We start from the raw sequence: 14,057 nt of genomic DNA, 5'->3' as shown, positions 1-14,057 counted from the left end.
TTCATGCTGACGTTATTTTAATCAGAAACTTAGCACGAAGCCAAATTGCAATCCTGACATGCCACGTGTCAAAACAAAATAGCCATGCATAACATTTTTCCCCCTTGCCTCAAACATCATCACGTGGGACCCAACCACAACAACCTAAGGACATAAAGGTAATTTAATTGGTAGGCAGGAGGGTAATCTGGTCATTAAACGAAACAGATGGAGCCGAACTCCTGCTGGCATAAAATCAAAGCCAGGTTGTACACAGCTGTAATCCAACCCCACGAACAGAGCTTCTATTTACTATTTAGCAGCTAAAAACCCACTCCTCTCCGTACAATAAATATTACTTATTACTAGAATAGATTAAATAATTATTCAATGAACAGAGTTTCTTTCTTTTTTCTATTTTTATACTGATTACCAAAAAGGGGGCTTATTATCTCTTCTTCTTCCAAAAGATGAACATACTACTACTAGTATTTTTGAGTGGAGCCAATTCAAGGGGTGCGCGCTGTGCACAAATCCCTATGGACTCTATTACAATGTCTTCTCCATGCCGGCGCACAGTAGTATTTCTCTTAAACCTACGCTTCACTTAATTCTTCAACTTCGTTTAGCTTTACAAAACTGTGACTTTTGAGTTTGGATTTTTTGGTTTGACCCGAAGGGAACAAACCGTAATGGATCCGTGTCCTTTTGTGCGACTCAGTGTGTGTAATTTGGCGTTAAAAGTTCCGGTTGCTTCAAAGCCGGCTCATTCCGTCGTGCACCCGTCGTCGTCCCCGTGCTATTGTAAAATCAAGTTGAAGAATTTTCCTCTACAGACGGCAGTTGTTCCGTGCATTTTGTCGGAAAGTCAATTTCCGGACGGTCAGGTACAAAGCCACGCGGCGAGTTTTCACCTTAACAGGTGCGACCTCGAGAAGCTCGTTGCGAAGTCTCTCTTCGGCGGTGGGAAGTTGTTCCTGAAAATCTCAATCTACACCGGCCGGCGAGGGTCGACCTGTGGTGTGAACTCCGGGAGGTTGCTAGGGAAGGTTGACGTACCTTTGGATCTTGCGGGAACGGAGTCTAGGTCAGTACTGTTCCATAATGGCTGGATAGTTATCGGAAAAGAAGCAAAGAATTCAAGTGCGCAGTTTCATTTGAGTGTTAAGGCGGAACCCGACCCGAGATTTGTGTTTCAGTTCGAGGGAGAGCCGGAATGCAGTCCTCAAGTGTTTCAAATTCAAGGAACCATTCGCCAACCGGTTTTCACATGCAAGTTCAGTTTTCGAACCACCGGCGACCGCAATCAGAGGTCCAGGTTGGTTCCGATACTTAATATTTTTTTTTTCAATCTTTCCTGCACTTTAGTTCTGATACCGACAGGCTTGACTTACACAATTAGGTTCACACTGCATTTGCCGCTTAAAAGATTTGAATTTTTCAGTATTCAAGTGCAAAAGAATGTTCAAATTGTACGGGAAAGTTAGGTTTACGAATCCTAACTAAAGTGAAAATTGCTTCCAATGTCAGTAATTAGAAATGATTTTCTCCCTTTTCCATTACGCCTTGAACAGCTTCTCTCTCTTTTTGTTTAAATTTAGAAAAATGATTTTTTTCCATAAATTTTAACGAAATTGGAACTGCATTGTGCAGGTCTTTACCGTTGGAGCATAGTAGTTCTCGAAATTGGTTGAGTTCGTTCGGAAGTGAAAGGGAGCGACCAGGGAAGGAGCGAAAGGGTTGGTCAATCACGGTCCACGATCTCTCCGGTTCACCAGTTGCAGCTGCGTCAATGGTTACACCATTTGTTGCTTCTCCCGGTTCAGACCAGGGTAAGCCGGTCCAACCCTGGCTCATGGCTAATTCTCCGGCCAGGTGACGGAACTTGGAAACCATGGGGCAGGCTCGAGGCCTGGCGTGAACGTGGTTCAGCAGACAGCCTTGGCTACCGGTTTGAACTTATCCCTGACTCAGCCGCAGCTGGAATAGTATTAGCGGAGTCCACACTGAGCTGTAGAAAAGGCGGAAAATTCGTGATAGACCTCGGAACCAGCGTTTCAACCAATGGGAAATTGACACCTGGAAACTCCACGTCACCGGCGTGTAGTCCTAGAGGTAGTGGTGACTTTGGGTACGGACTGTGGCCATATTGCATGTATCGAGGGTTTGTGATGTCGGCTAGCGTGGAAGGTGAGTGCAGTAAACCCACGGTGGAAGTTAGTGTGCAGCACGTGAATTGCACGGAGGATGCAGCGGCATACGTGGCCTTGTCAGCTGCCATTGATCTCAGCATTGATGCTTGCAGGCTTTTCTCTCAAAAGCTTCGCAAAGAATTATGCCCTTCTCAGGATTTACTCTCCTGAGTAGTTTTTTTCACTCCGTTGTTTTATTTCTTCTTTTTGACTGCTTTTTTTTGGTGTGTGGTAAAATGATGGCGATGGGTTTTTAGATTTCGTCGGCCATCACTAGTTAAAAAATTTGGCTGATTGTTAGTACCACTAACGAACATTAGGCTACTTGTACAGAGAGAGTGGGGGATTTGACTGACAGGGCACATTTGCTGTTTTTTCTTAACTTGGTGTGTTGCTCTTGTAAACTTTTTCAACATTTCAAGTTGTCAATGTGAACGGTGGTTTTCTCTTTTCGTTTCTTCATGTTCAATCTTAATGCGTAAACAGTCATGCCTCTTTAAACTGTATTCTTCATTTGTAAGTATTACGATAGTGTTTAATCTACTTCTTGGTGGTTTGTATTTCACATACCTAATACTACTAGTAGTTACAAACTGATGGAGATGCTATTCCCATTCCTTCGTATTCAAATAGAAATATGTCCTTTAGCTGATTAAGATATAATAATGTGATTAATTAGTTTGAACTACCCCTAACAATGAGATTATTAGGGAATGGAATTTGATTTTGATGTGTAGCGGGTTTGAGGGGAACGTGCGTGCACGCAAGGGTTGAAAACTGGAGTTAGGTACATTAAAAATTACTACTTATTAAGTGGCTTTGAGACTATTAATGTGGGTTGTGGGAGGTAGCTGTAATGTGGTTTGAATATGGAAAAATTTTGTTTGGTGACAATGGTGGGGATTTGCCAGCTATCTAATGACCAAAGTAATAATAGCGGAACTTGAAAGGAAAATAGAAAAATGAATTATGTGATATTTGAACATAGTTTTAAGAAGGTAGGGTGGGAATATTTGGATATCGCAGATTTGAGAGGAATCCTATATTTTTAAAATGAGTTGGTAGACAGAGGTGGGGTGGGGGGGACCTTACCTTACCTGTACAATGGGTGTATATAGCAGCTGCAGCAGAGTGCCAGAAGGCCAAATTTCTGGCCTGTGTGGGTAACTCTGAGGTGGTAGGGGACCAAAGCATACGCCAATATTGTAATGTTACTGTGTGGATTTGGAAATTAAATAAACAGCCTGACTTACCAATCCAGTCAAATTGAACGTTGAAGGAAGACTAGGTCCATTGATGTATCTATAATTTACATTTGTATCTGAATTCATCAATTGTATGGTGCTTTGGATTTTTTCAGTCTCGGTTTAACCAACATCGATCAAATCATTTGCGAAGCTAGTAAACTTTAAACAATATTTGTGATATTGTCAACGGTTAATTAGACTTGTCGTCGGGTTGAAATACGATTTATATCGGTATAAGTTATATTGAGATAAGTTATGCTGGGATTAGTTATGTTGGGATTGTTGTTTATTCATTGTTTGATATGTTGTATTAAGAATGACAATTGCATAATTTATAAGAAGAAGGTATAAGTTATACGGGTGCTAATTACCCCACCTTCTATAAGGTATAAATTATCCTGGTATTAAAATTAATACCGGGATAACTTATACCTAGTTTGTTAACCAAACAGAGTATTAAAGTGGTATTAAATTTTTATACCACCCTTATATCTTCTTATGCCTCATACCAAACAAACCCTCAAGTTCGGATCATAAAAAAACAAAAAAAAATCAAATTTAGATCTGGTCTGATTAAAACTGGTCAATATTCTTTCAAAGAGGGGACTATATGAAGTAGTAACATTTATTGTGCTGAGTGTGTTTGGTGTTGTAATAGGGTTAGGATGAGTCATTACTAACTAGATTAGAGAACCTAGTGTCGTTGTTTGTGTTGCTTCGCAACCAAGCACTCTTTTTCTGCAGCCAGAGGCTAATACCCTGTTTGACCGTGATTTTTTTTGGCCAAAAATATTTTTTTGATGAAAGTATTTTTGAAATGCTTTTTAAAAATTTGATCAAACACTAGTTGCGACTCAAACGTACTTTTCAAACTGATTAGCTAAATATAAACCGCTTCTTACTAAAAATACTTTTTTGAAAAATCTATTTTAAAATAAGCTGATTTTAAAAGCTCAGCCAATCAGGCTATAAGTCCAGTCATCCTGGGCAGAAGTCACGTTCTTAGAATTAGTTTTTCGATTTGTGCCCACTAGTAATATTTCCTCCTACTTACATAACCTTAAACAAGTGTATTGTGGCTCTAAACAGCAGATAGTAGACAGAGTAACGTGAAAGTCTCTTTCACCCTCTCAGCATTAATCACAATCCTCAATTTATGGATGCACTTTGCCTTTATCTTGTTCCATTTCTTAGTTTTTGGATGATGCTATGCTACAATTGGTAAAGAAAATGGCATCACAAACTTCATCCACAATTTAAACTTATTATAACAGTGACCTCAAATTAATAGTATTCAGTAATAGTCAGGTCGTGTAACAACTACCGATATTCAATAGGTCAAAGAAGAGCTATCTAAACACATAATATCACCATTACAATTAACTCCTTGTCTCTTCAAGGATTCCTTAAGATTGTTGATATGAAAGTGTAGGCATGTAAATTTTATTAAAATTAAATTCATAAAATAATTTGGACTATATTTTAAATTCAAAATATATTAGTTCAAATAAATATATGGGCTAATATAATTGAATTAATTATATAGGTCCAACATAAATGGATTAAATAAATAAGTCTTAACCCATTGGGCTAAAGTGATGAGCCCACTTCATTAAGCCCAAGATGTCATCTTCTTAGAGGCCCAATTTGGTGTCACGTGTCAAATGACGTGGCGCGCCAAGTCAAACAGAAGAGACAATAGGATCATGCCACGTGTCAAAATGATAAGGCATGCCAAATCACATTAAATGGATAATGAAATCGCGCCAGGTGTGCAAGTGACATGTTCTGGCCAATCAAATGCGGCTATGTCACACTTCAATTTGATTGGTCGGAAAGAGTTTGTTATTATCACAACTCTTCCTTTCCACAACTATAAATAGGGGTCTTCATAACTCAGAAAAGACACCAGAAGTTATAACAAGAAGCAAGAGAGAGCTCATGGATCAAACACTGCAAATTTCTCTACAAGTTTCAAGCTACAAGCAATCAAATTCAAGCTCAAGAACGAAGAACAAATCAAGTTCAAGTTCAAGAACGAAGAACAAATCAAGGTCAAATTCAAGCAATCAAGCTCAAGCTCAAGAACAAGATCATCGTTCGTGGCAATTGTCACACCTCCTTTTTCGCCCGCGCCGCCTCAATGGGGAGCGGAAGGGAGTTTTTCCAATTAAAGGACAATCGAAACGGGATTTATTTATTTATTTCAGAGTCGCCACTTGGGAGATTTGTGGTGTCCCAAGTCACCGGTTGAATCCCGAATCGAGGAAAAGAATGACTCTGTTTAACAGTCTGCGCACCAGAAATCCGGATAAGGAATTCTGTTAACCCAGGAGAAGGTGTTAGGCATTCCCAAGTTCCGTGGTTCTAGCACGGTCGCTCAACTGTTATATTCGGCTTAATTATCTGATTTTATACAAATACGAACTTATGTGCAAATTCTAACTCTTTACCGCTTTTATTTTTATTATTTTACAGAGAATTGCAACGTTGTGAAAATGTATCTCGAACCACGTCAAAATCAATGTACCCGTGGTCGTCGACACATTTCGACCCCGTTGAGATTTGGACTTGAGTCACATCAATGTACACCCGCGTTTAAGAAAGTAAATTATTAAAGGCGCACCTAAAGCGACAAGCGTATTATTATTTTTGAGAAGGCCGTGAAATTTTGCTAAACGGCCCATCCCGAAGTCTAAGTATTTTAAAACAAATTATTGAGGGCCCCTAAACTTGTGCGTTTTATTGGGCGAGACTCATCTCATTTATTTTAAAAGGATAATCCTAAAGTGCCTACATTTTTTTTTTAGATTTGTCTCTAAAAATGAAAGAGAAAGGGTCCTAATTTATTTACATGCTTACGAGTTGTTATAGTTGGGTTCCGAATATGATTTGTAAAATCTGAAAATGATGCAAGCAGGGCAGTCCGTTGCCAATGCGGGCCTAGGCCCAACGTGTACGGTACAAAACTGGACCCGGGCCATCTCATTTACATGTTACTACCTAGTTACATCATACTACACATGCTCACAGTTTGCCAAATTAAAGAACTTAGCAATCTAATTTTAATCCTAAACCATTTATATGCTGAAATTAACCAGTAGTATCTAGCTAAACAATATTCCTACAAGTTCCGAAACGGGCTATTTGTTTAATGAGCTAACTGTTGAATGTTTAAGAATAGTCTAAATCAGCTAACATGCTTTTTGAGATATGATAATCATCAAACCATAGCGAACTAACTGAACAGAGCTACTACACCATTAGTCTTTTTAACTAGCATAATTCGTCCACTAAGCTACTGTCAGATGTTCCATTATATATATCAAACAACTACATGATTCTAATTAGAGGAAGTTAAATAATGTACATATACAACTAAAATTCAGAATATAACTAAGATAAATTCAGAACTTCAACTTTTCATTTCATATTTATGCTTCAGTTTCCATTCTACAAGAACCAGTGTATCAATTTGTGTACCTGATATTGGAAGCAAAAGTAGAGGAAGATCAGCAGAAATGCAGTAGCATACAACAACAGCAACACCCAGCAACCAGTAACAACCAGCAACGAGAAACCAGTGACAGATTTTAAAATCAAGCAAAAATCCAGCAATAACCCGTGAAGTAGTAGCAAATAACCAACCAAACTCAAGGAACAAACCACATGAAAATCCAGAAACACCAACAATAATCAACGGGCAAAAATTAAATGAACCTTTTTTAGATTGAAAGACCAGTTAATGTTCAACCCTTAATTCTCTCTTAATGTTCAGAAAATTCTTTCGTTTAAACTCTCTTCAAATTCGAATTCTCAAAAAAAAATTATCTTTTTGAATTCTTCTCCTTCTTAATATTCAGCCAAAACTTCCCCTTTTCTTGTGTCCAGCTCCCCTTTATTTATAGCCAAACTTCAAACACTTAAATTAAATCCCACCATCTTCTACCCATCCCCCTTTAACTTTCCACTACTTAATGTTTTGTCCCCTACTATATTAAACAAATATATTAGTTCCCACTAACACATATCTTTCTTTATTTAATTCCCTTATTGCCCCACTACCGCATGCTTTGTCCCCTACTATATTAAACAATGTATTAATTCCCCATCATTATGTCTTGTCCCCACTACGTATTAAAAAATATATTAATTTAATATTATTAGTACCTAGTGGACGGAGCACTCAAATTAATCATTTTTTAAGACTCATTTAAAATCCCGAAAATGCCCCTGAAACTACTGAAATTACCATTCTACCTCCATCCCTTTCAATTTGTACCAAAACCATATCAGCTATAACCAATTCACCTAATCAACGATCCAATTAACAAACAAACTTAACAGGACAAACAAGTAGATTTAAATCACTAAACTCAACATCAGTTGAACTCCAACTATATCAAACAACATCATAATCAAGATGAATGATTCATACTAAATCAAAAACTAAAGACCAACACATAAACACTCGACATTAAATCATTTGATGAAAAACTAACGAACTTCAAACAAAAAATGAACACGAATTAAATCCAACAACAATATAACAAAGATGAATGATTCAAACTAAATCACTCGACATTCGACATTAAATCACTTGATGAAAAACTAACGAACTTCAAACAAAATGGACACGAATTATCTTTAATACAAATAAAGACGTGGGTTCGAATTCAAACCAACCCATCGGAACACAAACACAATCATAGAAAGAAGAAAAAGAGCGGAAGATGAATTCACTGAACGAAAACTAAAAGAAAAGAGAACGGAAACCTACTAGTTTGAAGTCCGGGTTCGAACGGAACCTCGACGAACCTGAACAAACATCACTGTTTTTAACCCATTTTCGTTTTTAATGCAGTGACGATCGAGTTCATGGGTTTGTGGTTGTTCATGGATGAAGCTGGACGTTGGTTGGTTGAAGAACTGATGGAGTCGATGGTGGTCGTTCATGGCTGGACGTAGCAGAAGCGATGGTGGTCGCTCATAGCTGGACGTAGCAGAAGAAGCAGTAGCCATGGCAACTGGCTGGAGCTCGACGGACGGTGGTCATTCATGGCGGAGCTGTCGGTCGTCATGGTGGAGCTAGGGTGGTGACGACGCTACTGGAGTGAGGTCGAAGGGTTTGGTGATGGAGTTTGGCAGTGACGGGCTGTTTCAGGTGGAACGAGGAAGAAGATGACCGGAGCTGGCTCGAACGGCTGGATTGGAATGGTGCTGGTTGGGCGACGCTGGAGGGGTCGTTTGGAGGGTGGTCGCCGGGCTGTTGTGCGACGCAGATGCAGAAGGGCAGCCATGTGAGGTCGTTGAAGAAGAAGCAGTGAGGAACGATGGGGAGATGGGGAGAGGGTCGTCGTCTGGGCGTGATGGTGTTGCTGGGGTGGTTTGGGGAAGATAAAGAGGAGAGGGGGGCGGGTGGTTTTAGGTTCTTAGGTTTAGGATTTTTTTTTCAAAAAATGAAAAATGGAAGAAGGGGGGGTGTTTGTTTGGGTTATGGGGCGGACCGGGTCGGGTTGACCCGGTAGGGGTTTAGTTAAGGGGTTATCCGGTTTTGGGCTTGTGGTTTAGAATTGAAGAAAAGGCCCAATCTGATTTTTTCTTCTTTTATTGCTTTTTTTTGTTCTTTTATTTTTTCTAAAACTAAATTCTAAAAATCCTAAATTATCATATAGAACTAAATTTATTTATAAAAGTGCAAATTAATTCTTAATAACAATTAACACACAATTAAATAGCAATTACGATAAAATCACACAATTTGGACATTAAATGCTAAAAATGCAACGTACATTATTTTTATGATTTTTTGTTCTTGTAAAACAAACTTAATTGCTCCTAATTGTAGAATTAAATCCTAAATGCAAATGCGACATATTTTTGTATTTTTTTTATTAATTTAACAAATAAACATGCACGGACAAATACAAATAATTATCCAAAAATGCCACGAAAATTCTCAAAATTGCACATAAAGAAAAATTGTTTTATTTTGAATATTTTTTTGGGAGTAATGCTCAAGCTCAAGAACAAGATCATCGTTCGTGGCAACAAATATAGATTCAAGATCAAGCTCAAAGGCCCTTGAATTTATTTACTATTGAAAAGAAGAATCAGAGGATTCATAGAGATTGTAACACTCAAATATTCGAAATAAAATACTACGATTGTTGCGATATTTTTCGGTCTTGATTTTATTTTCTCGACGCAAATTTATTGTCTACAAATTCTGGCATGCCCAGTGGGACCATCTCTACCTCTCATCTCAACTTTTCAATCACCAAAGTTCAAGAACATTGAAATGGCTTCGAATAAAATCAACTCCAGATCAACATCCACCAAGGCTGCTAACTCTAGGTTCTATGCTGATGTGGAAAGCATCCTCGATGTCACCTTTGGAAGCTTCAGACCAATTATGAGGAGCAAAGCAAGCTCTTTAGGACAACAAGCACCCCAAGTGTCGTCCGCATCAACCCTTGTTTTCGGATTTTCATCCTCAAAATGAGCAAGATCTTCCACAAACGCATCTGAAGGAGGAAGCGATGTTGCTGAAAAAATCAAGAAAATTCTTGCTCTGCTTGACCTCTCCGGCTCCAAGCACTCTGCTGTGAAGGAAGATGATGATGCTTCAAGCGATGGATCCTCCCCACTTACACCACATAGCGTGAGCCAGTCAAGGATCAATCTCTGTGAAAATCCATGCTACTCTCTGTCATCTACGACAATCATGCAAGCCATGGTGACAAACACTTCATCTGTGGAGGAGCAGTTGGCAAATTTGACGGAAGCAATCGCTAGCTTGACCAAATGCATGCAAAATCAAGAGGCTAGAATTAATAATCTAACAGACAGGGTGGGAATCTTGATGGAAGAAGAATCTACCCATGCACCCGGCAAGCTCCCAGAAGTTCTAAGGAGTGACTCTCCCCCAAGACAAGCAACATCCACTAAGGTTATCCCTGTCTCATCTGAAGGGATGATTCCAATCGATCAACTGAAGGAGTTCATCGAAGAAACCATTAAGAACAAATATGAAGTTGCTGCCAAATCCTCCCTTACATATGCAAAGTCGTACACTGCAAGGGTCGATATGTTGAAGATGCATGCTGGCTATCAACCTCCAAAGTTTCAACAGTTTGATGGTAAAGGTAACCCAAAGCAACATATTGCGCACTTCGTGGAGACGTGCAATAATGATGGGACTTATGGAGATTACCTCATCAAGCAGTTTGTCCGCTCGCTAAACGAAAATGTTTTTGACTAGTACACGGACCTCGAGGCTGGATCAATCAACAGCTAGGATCAACTAGAGCAAGAGTTCATCAATCGCTTTTATAATATAAGACGCACGGTGAGTATGATAGAGCTTACAAATACTCGTCAACAAAAGGGGGAACTAGTTATCGACTTTATCAATCGTTGGAGGAATGCAAGCCTCAACTGCAAAGACAGGCTTAGTGAAGCTTCAGGCATAGAGATGTGCATCCAAGGCATGCATTGGGGATTACGCTACATCTTGCAAGGTATCAAGCCTAGCACATTTGAAGAACTTGCAACTCGTGCCCATAACATGGAATTGAGCATGGCCTCCGCTAGAAATGAAAGGCTACCCATATATGAATCTCGCAAAGTGAATGATAAGCAAGAAGTCAGGAAGTGGGGCAAGTTTGTACCCAAGTCTGAAAGCAAAGAATCTATGAATGTCAATACGTCACCTATGAAGTTCACGACGAAGATGAGCAAGAAGCAGAGTATGAAATACACTTCTTTTCAAGACAAGCCAAGTGGAAAGTTGACTCTAAAAGAAGTGCAGGAAAAAGAGTACCCATTCCTGGATTCTGATGTGCCAGCCATTTTCGAAGAACTCCTCGAGTTAAATCTCAATGAGCTTCTGGAGATGAAGCGACCAAATGAAGTTGGGAAAACAAATAACCCAACTACTGCAAATATCACCGACTTGTAAGCCACCCTCTGGAGAAGTGCTTTGTCTTCAAGGATAAAGTCATGGATTTGGCTCGCGAAAAGAAGATCGTGCTTGAAGATGAGAAAGCAAGCACAAATCAAGTCTTTATCACCTTTGGCTCATTCAGTCCGGATGACTTATGTGGTTTTAAAGAAAGTAAAGATGAAAAATTACTGGAGAGCGACAAAGCTGAAGTCAATCAACCTGATGACGATGAAGGTTGGACATTGATGACTCGTCGTAGGCACCACAAAAGGAGCCCACGAAAAGAATCAATAGAACAACCAACAAGGAAGATGATAGTAAAAAGACCAATGAAAAAGAATCCAGTTAGGCATTTGAAGAAATCAAAAATGGAGATGCACCATTCTCAAAAGCCACGAAATCCAGTGACCTTGGAGGAGTTTTTACCATGTTGGTTCTGCATGAAGATTTCCCATGAGGGAATTGATGCCTCTTGTTGCCATGCTGACAAAGGGGAAGAAAAGAGTGATGACCTACCATTGGCACCATATTCGGAAAAGCCCATCGAGTCCACTCCTCAAGAAGTTAATGCTTGTGAGGAAAAGGTCACATTCACAAATGACGATCTTTTGCTAGGTGACACTCCTCATAACCGCCCATTGTACATGGTTGTCTATATGCACGATGAAAGGGTAAATCGGATTTTGGTTGATGGAGGATCCTCAGTGAACATTTTGTCAATCCACACTGTGAAATAACTTGGTATTCCCATGAACGAACTCTCAGAAAGTCGTGTGATGATCCAAGGATTCAACCAAGGAGGGGCAAATATCCATAGGCGCGATCAGTCTGGGAATCACTATTGAAGATATGCAATCAAGTGCATGGCTGCATGTGATCGACGCGAAGACTTCATACAATGTCTTGCTTGGGAGGCCTTGGATACATGAGAATAAAGTAGTTCCATCTACCTACCATTAATGTTTAAAATACTATGAGGGTAAAGTCGAGAAGACAGCAGTTGCCGATGATGAGCCATTCACCGAGGCTGAGTCATACTTTGCCGATGCAAAGTTCTACTTGAAGAACCGCATTGTGAAGAAGCTGAAAGTTGATGATGGTACGAAAAGCAAGAATGACGAACCCATAACTAAAAGAGTTGATGTGACTATTGGTAAAGCCAAAACTGTTACTGAGGAGGTACCCACCAACGTGAATAAATCTCATCAAGGGGGTATTGCGTCTTATGGAAAGAAAGTAAGTCTCGCGCTCCAATATGTCCCTAAAAGGAAGAAAGACGAGGGCGGATCACATAATCTCCAAACCAAGACGCTAAGGGAGTTAACTCTTCCGGTAAAACGAATTGAGGCAGTAAAGTTGTCCTCAAAGCTGCTTGCAGGGTTTGTAGCCCAAAATTGTTTGCAGAATGTGGCACTCCCTACAAAGTGAACAGATGAAGGTTTTGATCCTAACGCTTACAAGCTATTTGCAAAAGCTGTATATAATCACAATGAGCTGTCAAAGTTAGGGAAGATCCTATCAGAAGCTGCAACGAGGCAACCACGTGAAGGTCTGGGATACAAGCAACCGTCACCAGTGCGCATCTCAATAAGAAGGGCGAGTAGTAATTATATCAGTGTAGAAGACGAATCTGCCGCTTCTAACAGGCCTTCTGTCTTTGATCGGCTTGGAAAATCAACTATGAGAACTTCTGTATTTGAGAGATTGGGTCCATTAAAGAAGGGGAATAAGTTCCAGAGAAATCATCGAAATACAAGAACACCCGCTTCACCCAAAATTCAGGAGGTCTCTAAGGATTTCCAAAGTTTGGTTCCTTCCAGAATGAGGCAACAAACAAAACTGGTGGTTTCATGTGAAGAAGTGCTGAAGGTAAAGCCATATACTGTGGTCTACACTAAGGAACGTGATGAAGATGAAGAAAGTGTAGGTTCTTCGTATCATGTCACTGTATAAGGCGAGAATGGTGTTTCGTCTTTGATGGAATATAATGCGGAAGTGGAGGATGTTTCACCGTGTTATCACATATCCTTCAATGATGGGGACCCTCAAGAAGATGAAAATGCGAAAGATGCTTTACCTGAACTTGAAGAAGGAGTAAAGAAGATAGTTGATGCCTTAAAAGAAGTTAACCTTGGCACCGATGAGGAACCAAGACCCACCTACCTAAGTGCTTTACTAGAAGCTGATGAAGAGAGCACTTATATTGAGTTACTCAAAGAATTCAGGGACGTCTTTGCTTGGAGTTACAAAGAGATGCTTGGCTGGGACCCGAAAGTAGCAGTCCATCACCTTGCAGTCAAAAATGGTGCTCGCCCTGTTAAACAAGCTCAAAGGCGTTTTAGGCTGGACTTGGTTCCTCTGATTGAAACTGAAGTTAACAAACTCATTGAAGCTGGATTTATTCGGGAAGTTAAATACCCAACATGGGTTTCAAGTATTGTCCTTGTAAGAAAGAAGAATGACTAGGTTCGAGTATGCGTTGACTTCAGGGACCTCAATAATGCATGTCCCAAAGATGAATTCCCGTTTCCTATTCCATAGCTGATGATCGATGCTACTACTGGTTACGAGGCAATGTCTTTCATAGACGGTTCGTCGGGCTATAACCAAATTCGCATGGCACCAACAGATGAAGAGCTTACTGCGTTTCGCACCCCCAATGGTATTTATTGCTACAAGGTAATGCCTTTT

The 14,057-nt window shown here is 39.8% G+C and overlaps 1 non-coding gene across 1 annotated transcript; it reads left to right on the top strand.

The window, feature by feature from the left end:
• The first annotated feature begins 330 nt into the window (after window positions 1-330).
• On the top strand, window positions 331-2,620 carry LOC107771462 (uncharacterized). The gene is made up of 2 exons (XR_012699953.1): window positions 331-1,297; window positions 1,633-2,620. It is a non-coding gene; the product is annotated as an uncharacterized LOC107771462 (transcript).
• Window positions 2,621-14,057: the final 11,437 nt, after the last annotated feature.

Source organism: Nicotiana tabacum, chromosome 16 (assembly GCF_000715075.1).
Source record: "Nicotiana tabacum cultivar K326 chromosome 16, ASM71507v2, whole genome shotgun sequence".
NCBI classification, from domain to species: domain Eukaryota; kingdom Viridiplantae; phylum Streptophyta; class Magnoliopsida; order Solanales; family Solanaceae; genus Nicotiana; species Nicotiana tabacum.
This window is presented reverse-complemented; position numbering and strand designations above follow the sequence as displayed.